This window comes from Hyla sarda, chromosome 2 (genome assembly GCF_029499605.1).
Source record: "Hyla sarda isolate aHylSar1 chromosome 2, aHylSar1.hap1, whole genome shotgun sequence".
Lineage (NCBI taxonomy): Eukaryota > Metazoa > Chordata > Amphibia > Anura > Hylidae > Hyla > Hyla sarda.
Window position 1 is genome coordinate 265,145,790 of NC_079190.1, and position 11,809 is coordinate 265,157,598.

Sequence of the window (11,809 nt, forward strand, 5' to 3'; positions counted from 1 at the left end):
CCCTAACTTTGCGGTTAGAGCACGTACTGAAAAATAACAAATCCCTGCTTGCAACCTATTACTTTATGATATTGCAGAGAGAGCTAAGACTGATCAGGTTACTGCAGTGGCTTCCAAAAACATTATCAGGGCTCGTTCACATGAGCGGATTTCTTTTCAAACTGAGTATGAGCAAGTATGAAAACAGGCGGGGTCTCCCTATTGACTTCAATGGGGTCTGCGGCGGATTTTCAACAGATTCCACTGGCAAAAATCAGCTGCAGGTGGCGCATGAAGACCCCGCCCCATTTCAAACTCGCAGCGTGAGATCACATGACTTGTACCCAGAACAGCACAAGGGAAAAAATGCAAACATGTACTAAAACCCACTGGTCCACAATTATTACTATTAACTCAAATTGTGATTATATATTTTTTTTTACTTTTTTTTTAAGCCTGTGTGGCATTTACGCCTGTGTGGCAAAATGTTAAAATAAAATTTACATAGACTGCACAAAATCAGTAATTTTGTACATATTGTGCAAGTCATCATTTTTAAAGAGGTACTTTGGTGGAAAAAAATTTTTTTTAAATCAATTGGTGCCAGAAAGTTAAACAGATTTGTAAATGAATTCAGGTAGAAGAAACAGACATGGTCGCACATCTACAATCTTGTATAATGATCTAATTGCTTCTCAGCATAATATCAAAAACTAACAGGTTGTTAGTATACATTTTTGATCAAAAAGTACAAGCCCACTCGCCACGTCAAGGCCACCTATTTAGAGTGGGTCCCTAACGTCCCTAGAATAAAATGGTGTAGCACTGGGCGGCGACCACCACCGCCGCGACACCAGTGCCCACAGGGGGGGGAATGACCCACTGGCAGAGCGGCCCCAATGCCACCCAAACCAGTCTATGGGCCGCACCCCCCTCCCCCCACAGACACGGCGCCACGGCAGCAACGGACGCCGCACAGCACCACACCAGTGTGAACAAGGTGTAACAGCACACTTACCATGCTCTTCCAGTCAGACTGGGAGGCTGCTAGGAAAGAAATGGCCCATGTGTAGCTAACTACTACTTATATTTGTAGATTTGTAAATGACTTGTATTAAAAAATCTTTACCCTTCCCGTACTTTTTAGCAGCTGTATACTACAGAGAAAATTCTTTTATTTAAAAAAAATAAATGTTGTCTTGTCCACAGTGCTCTCTGCTGACATTTGATGTTTGTATCAGGAACTGTCCAGAGCAGGAAAAAATCCCCATTGCAAACCTATGCTGCTCTGGACAGTTCCTGACACAGACAGAGGTGTCAGCAGAGAGGACTGTGGACAACAGAAAAAAGAAATTCAAAAAGAAAATAATTTCCTCTGTAGCATACAGCTGCTAAAAAGTACAGGGAGGGTAAAGATTTTTTAATAGAAGTCATTTACAAATCTGTTTAACTTTCTGGAACCAGTTGATTAAAAAAAAAATGTTTTCCACCGGAGTACCCCTTTAAGTAAAAATCTTAACCCCTTAAGGACGCAGGACGTACTCAAACGGCCCCTTTTCCGAGTCCTTAAGGACTCAGGACGTCCTGTCAAAGCCCGGCCCCCCGCCGCTAGCTGGAGGGGAGCCGGTGCCCGATGCCTGCTGAAATCATTCAGCAGGCATCGCGGCATATCGCCCAGGGGGGTCATGATGACAATTCAGTCCAGCGATCTGCGGCAGATTCTGGGTCAATCGGGTCTCCAGTGACCCGGTGACCCGGAATTACAGGCTGTTCGGGGCCGTCTCTGACGGTCCCGAACAGCCATAGCCAGCAGGGGTGAGATGGCACTTGTGCCACCTCACGATCGCCCTGATTCGTCGGCTGGTTTCCCGGCCGACCAATCAGGGCGCCTGCTGCTCAGCTGCTCAGCCCCTCTTCCGGAGGACGAGAGCGGGTGCAGGAAGAAGACCCCGGGAGCTGGGGACCACGATCCCCGGCGTCAATGTTGGGATCGGGCCCCAGGAGCAGCGGCGGTAGCAGCAGCGGGACTGACCTTTGCCCGGAGCAGCAGCAGGAGATGAGTGACAGCCTCCTGCTGTTGCTTAGCAACAGCTCCCAGCATGCAAAAAGGGCTGTAGTTATGCAACAGCAGGAGGCAGACCACCACAACTCCCAGCATTCCCTTATGGGCATGCTGGGACTTATAGTTTTGCAACAGCTGGACGCACATTTTTTCTATGGAAAAGTGTACCTTCAGCTGTTGTATAACTACAACTCCCAGCTTGCACAAACAGTTAAAGTGCATTCTGGGAGTTGTAGTGGTGCATCTGCTGGTTGCATAACTACAACTCCCAGCATGCCCGATGGCTGTCGGTGACTGCTGAGAGTTGTAGTTTTGCAACAGCTGAAGGCACACTGAGTTAAGTAGCAAACCAGTGTGTCTCCAGCTATTGCACAACTACAATCCCCAGCATCCCCAGCCAAAGTAGTATGCCTCCAACTGTTGCATAACTACAAGACCCAGCATGCCCTTCCGCTGTCCGTACATGCTGGGGGTTGTAGCTTTTGCAACAGCTGAAGGCACACTGGTTGCAAAACACTGAGTTTGTTACCAAGCTCGGTGTTTCACAACCAGTGTGCCTCTAGCTGTTGCAAAACTACAACTCCCAGCTTGCACTGATAGACCGTACATGCTGGAAGTTGTAGTTTTGCAGCAGCGGGATGTCCGTCCCGTACCCCCCCCCCCCCCCCCCCCCAATGTGAATGTACAGGGTACACTCACATGGGCGGAGGTTTACAGTAAGTATCCGGCTGCAAGTTTGAGCTGCGGCAAATTTTCTGCTGCAGCTCAAACTGCCAACGAGAAACTACTGTGAACCCCTGCCCGTGTGACTGTACCCTAAAAACACTACACTACACTAACACAAAATAAAAAGTAAAAAAACACTACACATACCCCTACACAGCCCCCCTCCCCTCCCCAATAAAAATGGGTGACTCAAGAAAGTGTTGCCATCTGGCAGAGACAATTTTGGGAAACCCTTTCTGTGTGTGTGGGTTATCATTGTGGTAGCCCAGTACGGGAGATGTTACCCCGTACCATTGCTGCCCTGTCAGGCAGCCTCCTTCATTGCCCCCAGGGCCGCTTGCACCTGTTTCCCCCTTTACATATGTTCTGCAGTGTATTGTATTATAAAATATATTGTATCTTTAAGAGTTACATAGTTACATAGTTACATAGTTAGTACGGTCGAAAAAAGACATATGTCCATCAAGTTCAACCAGGGAATTAAGGGGTAGGGGTAGTTATGTCATGTGATTGTTACCCAGGAGGTATCAGTGACTAGGTGATCCAAAGAGTGACCTATGGGCTCCCTTCTAGTCTCCCCATATAAGCCCTGGGTGGAGCTAGCTTCTTCGCTCTTCTGCTGCTGAGGTCCAGTGCAGTCGTGCCTAGTGTGTGTCCAGAGTTTTTGAGGCCTCAAAGTCAAGTCCTGCAGCCACCATCAATTAAAGTAAGCTAAAGTCACAGCTTTATGAGTCAAGTCAGTCCCTGTCATCTGTCAAGTCATTCAATTCAATTGTCCAGTCCTACTACAAGTCCCAGCAAGCACTTAAGGTCACTGGTCACCTCATTGGGCCCTGGCTGAACTATATAGACTTTACCTACTGTCTACCCTCAATAAAGCTACCGTTGTCGGTAACTTGGCGAAGGACACTATCCATCAAGCACCCGCTGCAGCCCAGACTCTGCAAACACCAATGATTGTCAGTATTAAGTCTCTGGTGTCAGTACCTGCTTGCATTAACCCATTAGAACCTGCAAGTCTGGTCGCAAGACGGATTACCTTCTGCCTGGGTGCCTGCAAATTAGAGGGGGAACATGACTTACAGTTCCCCCATCAGTCAAGTCCAAGCCGCTGCAGCACTTCAGCAATCATCTTAAAGGGGAAAGCACCTTAGTCTTCTTAAAGTGACAGTGCACTCAAAACTTAACAAGACAAACCCCGCTCTCCAGATCAACCAGGCAACAGCGCACCTCATCTCCAGCAATGAGGTCATCACCTTCCCCAGCAGCCAGGAATGTTAGCGGTCCAAAACCCCAACATGTCCTTCCCCTTGGCTATCCAAGTGATTGAGTCCGCTTGTGCACCCCTTTGCACCTGTATTTCCGGGTGTATTCTGATGCCAGTTTGGAAGGTCTGGGAGCTGTCTTGTCCAAAGTCCAGAAAGGGCAAGAGTGAGTAATTGCCTATGCCAGTCGTAAGAATGATGCAAATTACAGCTCATTCAAGTTGGAACTTCTCGCCTTGGTGTGAGCCATGACCGAAAAGTTCAAAGACTATTTGGCCGCCATGCCATTTACTGTCTACACGGATAATAACCCGTTGCCCACCTGAACACTGCCAAGTTGGGTGCCATCAAGCAGCGTTGGGCTTCAAGATTAGCCAATTACAGTTTCACCATCAAGTACAGAAGTGGTCGAATGTCAATGCCGACGTACTGTCTAGGATGACCCCCAGCGAAGAACCCCGTCAAAGGCGTGGAGATGCCCTCATTCTACCAACGGTTTGAGAACCAGAATGTTGTGACAGCCCTCAAGGATGGTGAACCCAGGTCCGAAAAGGTTGAAGAAGACCTATACATCTAGAAGACACTTCAGGATGAAAGTTGAGTCATGGGGGATCTGGTGGACTACCTTATGGCGAAAAAGGTTTGAACCCATCTACGCCGGGCCCAATGCGACCATGAGCTTAAACGTCTGTGGCGACAGAGGAAGCGACTGTTTGTGCACATAGGACTGTTGTACCAAAATTCTTTGGATCTGGTCTCTGGTGATCACCTTCATCAGATTCTGGTTCCCTGAAGAGATGCGGCGATGGTCCTCAATGCATATCATGATAAGTCAAGACACTTTGGAGTCCACAAGACCGAAGCTACTGTCAGGTGAAGATTCTATTGGATCGGAATGCAAAGCGACATTGAGAAATGGTGCAGTGAATGTGCTGTTTGTAATCTCATCAAGAACGTGCGCAAGAAAGCAAGAGCACCCCTCCATTCCATCCAGAGTGAAAGGCCTAACCAGTTGGTCCTGCTAGACCATGTCAAGTTGTCTCCTACCCGGTCCGGGTACACCTATGCTCTCACCATGGTGGATCACTACTCTTAATGGGTTGTCGTTGTCCCTGTCAAAGATCTCACAGCCGAGACAGCGGCCCAGATGTTTTACTCCAATTGGGTGCAAACCCTTGGGTGTCCGGAGTCTGTCCTAACGGACCATGGAATGGCCTTCAAGGCCCAACTCTTCCAAGTGCTGTGTCAATTGCATGCCTGCAAGAAACTCCGGACTACTGCTTATCACCCCCAGGGGAACGGGCTATGTGAGCGCATCAATCAAGTCTTTATCCACATGTTGCGGGCAGCCTCCATGTCAAGACAAGAGTGGCCCGGACTGCTGCCTCAACTATTGGAGATCTATAATACCACAATCCACTGTTCTAAGGGGTACACCCCTTTCTACTTGATGATGGGGCAACATGGACAGTTGCCTAAAGACCGAACATTTGGGCTCCAAGCCCCATTCAACAACTCTTCACAAGCCTCCCTGGAATGGGTCTCAGACCACCAGAGAAGAATCCAAGAAGTCAAAGAAATTGTCGGCAAGAAGATGGGCAAGGCTCAGCAAAGACAGGACTATAATGCCTCTGCCAAAACACTTCAATTGGGCAACAAAGTGTGGCTGCAGAAGTTTCCAAGAACCAATAAGTTAGACTCTATCTGGGAGGCCTAACCGTACACGGTGACAGCCATACCCTATCCAGATTCTGATGTGTACGAAGTACAAAAGCATGGGTATGAGCCGCAAGTTGTTCACCAAAACCGGAACAAGTTGTGTCTAAAAGAAGATCTGCCAGTGCCCCCAGTACCATCTCTTCCCGCCATCAGACCTGCAAGAGAGTACGTCCCAGGCGAAGGGATCCATCTCTAGATTTCCCCATGTTTTCACCAAGTCAGCCTGCGATCTTCTGTGTCTCACCAACCCCGGGGCCGGTCCAACCGACACTAATCTCCACACCAGTCCCAGTCTTGTAACCATTGGCTCCAGCTTATAACCCCATCTCTAGAGTGCCAACCTGGTCACCAGTCTCTCCACCACTGCTGCCAGCGACTCCAAATCCAACTATTCCTGGACTAATGCCAGCTCCCGGGTTCGCTGAGGAAGAGCCAGCTGCCGTTCCAGAGGTTCCAAGAGCTCCCAAAGATGAAGGTGTTCCAGACTCTCCATCAGTGGTGTTGCGCAGGTCCCAAAGGTCAACACAAGGACAAATTTCCGCAAGGTAGAAAGATTAGCTTACAATATAGTGTACAAGGTTATGTACCACACATAGTCAGTTCATATGTAAACACTTAAGTTAGGACTGTAACATTACTTGTAGTCCCAGTCCACAAATGTCCAATGTAGATATATCTGTCTAACATTTTCCTGTCCTCGTGTACAGGGTACATTACTGGCCAGAGGGTTTCCCTGAAACTAAAAGTAAGACATGTGTAGAGGCAGAGTACGTTATGCAGAGGTAAAATGGTTATATAGTATCACACTACTTGTTGAGTTCTGAGAAGTGTTAAGAACCGAAGGATCCCCAGCAGCCAAAGCATTGGGTAGATAGCCTCCGGCAGCCCAATCTGTAAATTTGTGGTCTAAAATGTGTTCCTAGAGCAGTTACAAAGCTTACTAATCCCACATGTTTACCAAACCACAGAGCATGTATGGACATTTACAGAGCTACATGGACTCGTTTCTACCTTGTTCTAAAACCAGACCTGTAAAGGACATTTTGTATAATGCCCGGGAACTGTCACTAGGCCCCAGTGGCCACTTCAGTCCTCCGCCCTCCAGGACAGGGTGTCTAGGACGACTGTATTTATCCCGTTAAGGACTGAGCCCTTTTTTGCAATTCTGACCACTGTCACTTTAAGCATTAATAACTCTGGGATTCTTTTACCATTTATTCTGATTCCGAGATTGTTTTTTCAGGACATATTTTACTTTAACATAGTGGTAAATTTTCATCGTCACTTGCATCCTTTCTTGGTAAAAAATCAAAAAATGTCATGAAAATTTTGCATTTTTCTAACTTGAAACTCTCTGCTTGTAAGGAAAATGGATATTCCAAATAAATTATATATTGATTCACATATACAATATGACTACTTTATGTTGGCATCATAAAGTTGACATGTTTTTACTTTTGGAAGACATTAGAGGGCTTCAAAGTTCAGCAGCAATTTACCAATTTTTCACAAAAATTTCTAAATCGTAATTGTTCAGGGACCAGTTTAGTTTTGAAGTGAATTTGAGGGGCCTTCATATTAGAAATACCCTATAATTTACTCCATTATCAAAACTGCACCCATAAAAGTTTGCACCCCATATTGCCAGAACAATGGGCCACCCCACATGTCACCCCATTTTGTAAACTGCACCCCTCACAGAATTTGGGTGCATTACAATGCTTAGAAGAGAAGGAGCACCATTGGGCTTTTGGAGAGAAACATTTTCCGGAATAGAAGGCTACGTGTGTTTACAAAGCTCAATATTGCCAGAACAATGCCCCCCCCCCCCCCCCTACATGTGACCCCATTTTGGAAACTGCACCCCTCACAGAATGTAAAAAGGGGTGCAGTGAGCATTTACACCCCACTGGCGTTTGACAGATCTTTGGAACAGTGGGCTGTGCAAATGAAAAATTTAATTTTTCATTTTCACTGACCACTGTTCCAAAAATCTGTCAGACACCCGTGGGGCCTAAATGGTCACTGTACCCCTTATTACATTCCGTGAGGGGTGCAGTTTCCAAAATGGGGTCACATGTAGGGGGGGGGGGGCATTGTTCTGGCAATATTGAGCTTTGTAAACACACGTAGCCTTCTATTCCGGAAAATGTTTCTCTCCAAAAGCCCAATGGTGCTCCTTCTCTTCTAAGCATTGTAATGCACCCGCAGAGCACTTTACATATATGGGGTATGTTCTCACTCAGAAGAAATGAAATTTTGAGGGGCTTTTTTTTCCTTGTGAAAATGAAAAATTTAGGGTAGCACCAACATTTTAGTAAAAATTTTTTTTTTATTTTCCCATCCAACTTTAACATAAATTTGTCAAACAACTGTGGGTTGTTAAGGCTCACTATACCCCTTGTTACATTCCATGAGGGGTCTAGTTTTAAAAAATGGGGTCACACGTGGGTATTTATTTTTTTGCATTTATGTCAGAACCGATGTAATATCAGCCACCTGTGCAAATCACCAATTTAGGCCTCAAATGTACATAGTGCGCTCTCACTGCCTGAGCTTTGTTGTGCGTCCATTTTACGCCAACATATGGGGTATTTCCATACTCATTACAAATTTTGGGGGTCTTTTTTTCATTTTACCTCTTGTGAAAATAAAAAGTATGGGGCAACACCAGCATGTTAGTGTAATTTTTTTTTTTTCTTACACTACTGGTGTAGACCCCAACTTTTCCTTTTCATAAGGGGTAAAAGGAGAAAAAGCCCCCAAAATTTGTAACGCAATTGCTCCCGAGTACGGAAATACCCCATATGTGGCCCTAAACTGTTTCCTTGAAATACGACAGGGCTCCGAAGTGAGAGAGCGCCATGCGCATGTGAAGACTAAATTAGGAATTGCATAGGGGTGGACATAGGGGTATTCTATGCCAGTGATTCCCAAACAGGGTGCTTCCAGCTGTTGCTAAACTCCCAGCATGCCTGGACAGTCAGTGGCTTTCCGGACATGCTGGGAGTTGTTGTTTTGCAACAGTTGGATGCTTAATTTTGGAAACACTGCCGTACAATAAGTTTTTCATTTTTATTGGGGGGCTAACCTGTAAGGTGGTGTATATGTAGTGTTTTACCCTTTATTATGTGTTAGTGTAGTGTAGTGTAGGGCGGGGGTTTACAGTGAGTTTCCCGCTAGGAGTTTTGCGGTGCGGCAGACAATTTGCCGCAGCTTAAACTGACAGACCGTGCATGCTGGGAGTTGTACTTTTGCAACAGCTGGAGGCACATTGGTTGGAAAACCTTCAGTTAGGTTTCAATAACATAAAAAAATATATATATATATTTAGGGAAGTGAAATTGAAATAGTAAAAGATAATTTTGCAGATTTGGTGGTTTTCTTTTCTACGCCATTTACCTTGTGGTTGAGGTAACATGTTAGTTTTATACTTTAGGCGCCTGATTACAGCAATACCAGATTTGTATCGTTTACGTCATGTTTTACTAATTCTGGACTTTTGAAAAAAAAATGTATTGCCATTTTTTAACCCCTGTAGCTTTATATTTTTTCCACATACCAGGTTGTATGAGGGCTCCTTTTTTGCGCCATAATCTGTTTTTTGTATCGGTACCATTTTGGTATTCATCTGACTTTTTAAATCGCTTTTTAACTTTTTTTTCTGGGATATTATAAAAATTGCAAATCTGTGGTTTGGTATTTTTTTTACATTTACCGTACAGGATACATAATGTTATATTTTAATAGGTTGCACAATTACGCATGAAGCTATACCAAATATGTTTATTTTTATTATGTTTACATGTTTTTATATAGGAAAAGGGGGTGATTTTAACTTTTAACATGGAAGGGGTTAATGCAGCGGTCTTCAAACTGTGGCCCTCCAGATGTTGCAAAACTACAACTCCCAGCATGCCCGGACAGCAAACGTCTGTCCTGGCATGCTGGGAATTGTAGTTTTGTAACATCTGGAGGGCCACAGTTTGAAGATGACTGGGTTAATGTGTGTCTTTCAAACTTTTATTAAAACTTTTTTTTTTAACACTTTATTACACTTATATGAGGAATCATTAGATTCCTCAGACAGATGAATAGAGTTCTATTGAACTCTATTGATCTGTGTGCTCTGTGATCCACTGATAGAACCTAGTCCAGCCAGACTCTATCAATGACAGAGCGGGACAGCAGGGAACAGAGGTAAGCCCTCCGGCCACCTCTATAGTGGATCTCCCCCGCGATCGCACTGCGGGGGGGCGATCCACCCCACTTGCCCACCAGGGAGCATTCACATGTCCCTTTAGACGCCGCTGTCAGCTTCGACAGCGGCGATCTAAAGGGTTAATAGCCAGCCGCGGCCGCATGCTGGCTATTAGCGGCGACCCCTTGCTACTGAGAACAGCCGGGGGGCTGCAGAGTATGGAGCGGACAGGAATCCCGAGCCTGCTCCATACATACTGCAGAGCGCCGCATGCAGTCTCCCCGTGCAGACGTGCCTCCTCCAATCAGCTCTCCGAAGCTACAGCTGGGGGAGCGAAGGCAGAGGACGCAGGTCTGCACGGGGAGCAAGAAGCCGCGCCCCCTCATCTCCCCCCGCACGTCTGCAGAGCAGGGGAGAGAAGACAAATACACAGCTTTTGCTTGTCCCGGGCGTCGGGCGATAGGAATTCCACATCCCTGGTATGGATACGCCCTCAGTCCTTAAGGGGTTAAGAGGGGGAGTTTGTGGTGGCCCAGTACGGGAGATGTTATCTTGTACCCCTGCTGCCCTGTCAGGCAACCTCCTTCAGTGTCCCCAGGGCCCCTTGCACCTGTTTCCCCCTGTACATATGTTCTGCAGTGTATTGTATTATAAAATGTGTTCTATCTTTAAGAGTTATGTCATGTGATTGTTACCCAGGAGCTACCAGTGACCAGGGGATCCCAAGAGTGACCTATGGGCTCCCTGCTAGTCTCCCCCATATAAGCCCTGGGTGGAGCTAGCTTCTCTCTCTTCTCTTCTGCTGCTGAGGTCCAGTGCAGTCGTGCCTAGTGTGTGTCCAGAGTGTTGGAGACCTCAAAGTCAAGCCCTGCAGCCACCATCAATTCAAGTAAGCTAAAGTCACAGCTTAATGATTCAAGTCCCTGTCATCTGTCAAGTCATTCAATTCAATTGTCCAGTCCTACTACAAGTCCCAGCAAGCACTTAAGGTCACTGGTCACCTCCTTGGGCCCTGGCTGAACTGTATAGACTTTACCAACTGTCTACCCTTAGTAAAGCTACAGTTGTCCGTAACTTGGCGTCAGAGTCTTTATTGCCCCCGTGCCTAGCCCAAGATCCAGCAGTATACCTTTGGGTGGTTTTAGGCTAAACCACGCCCTGGCATCACGAATACAAGGGGTGAATGCCATCTGCCTCTAGTGTGACAACATCTGCCCTCATCACACCCCACTACCACATCATTATTCTGTGAAAGGCTACACATGTGACTGCAGGATGCCCCTTATATCACTACTATGGGTGACTGACTCTTCTGATCATCACATCAGCAGTCAGAGGTCGTGTGTCTCTTCACAGCAAAGGCAGAATTGAAGCACTCACCCCGAGGCCTCTGTACTCCATACAACAAATCTGGATTTGTCACTAAAGACCATATGGTTCCAGTCCTGGATTCTCATTCACGACACCACTGTAAACAAACAGGATTGGTGGCTGGCTGTCAATTGCTGTACACATAATGGGGCGGTGACACCAAACTTCTAAATGCTAAGCCCCAGAAAATGGCCCAGGCAGAGACAAGGTTGAATAATGAAGGTGTCACCTGTGTTTGGATGGTGACCAGGAAACAGAGCTGCTCATGCCTGTAGGTGGATCCTCTCTACTGTGACCTGTCTGAGCCAACCAAAGCTTGTTCACTGTGTGTGTATGCATGTTATCACTGATCCCAACGTCAGTCATTTTACCCAAAAATCTACGGCGAAACGGAAAAAAAACATCAATGTGAGACAAAATAGGAAAAAAAAACGCCATTTTGTAACTTTTGGGAGCTTCCGTTTCTGCACAGTACATTTTTCAGTA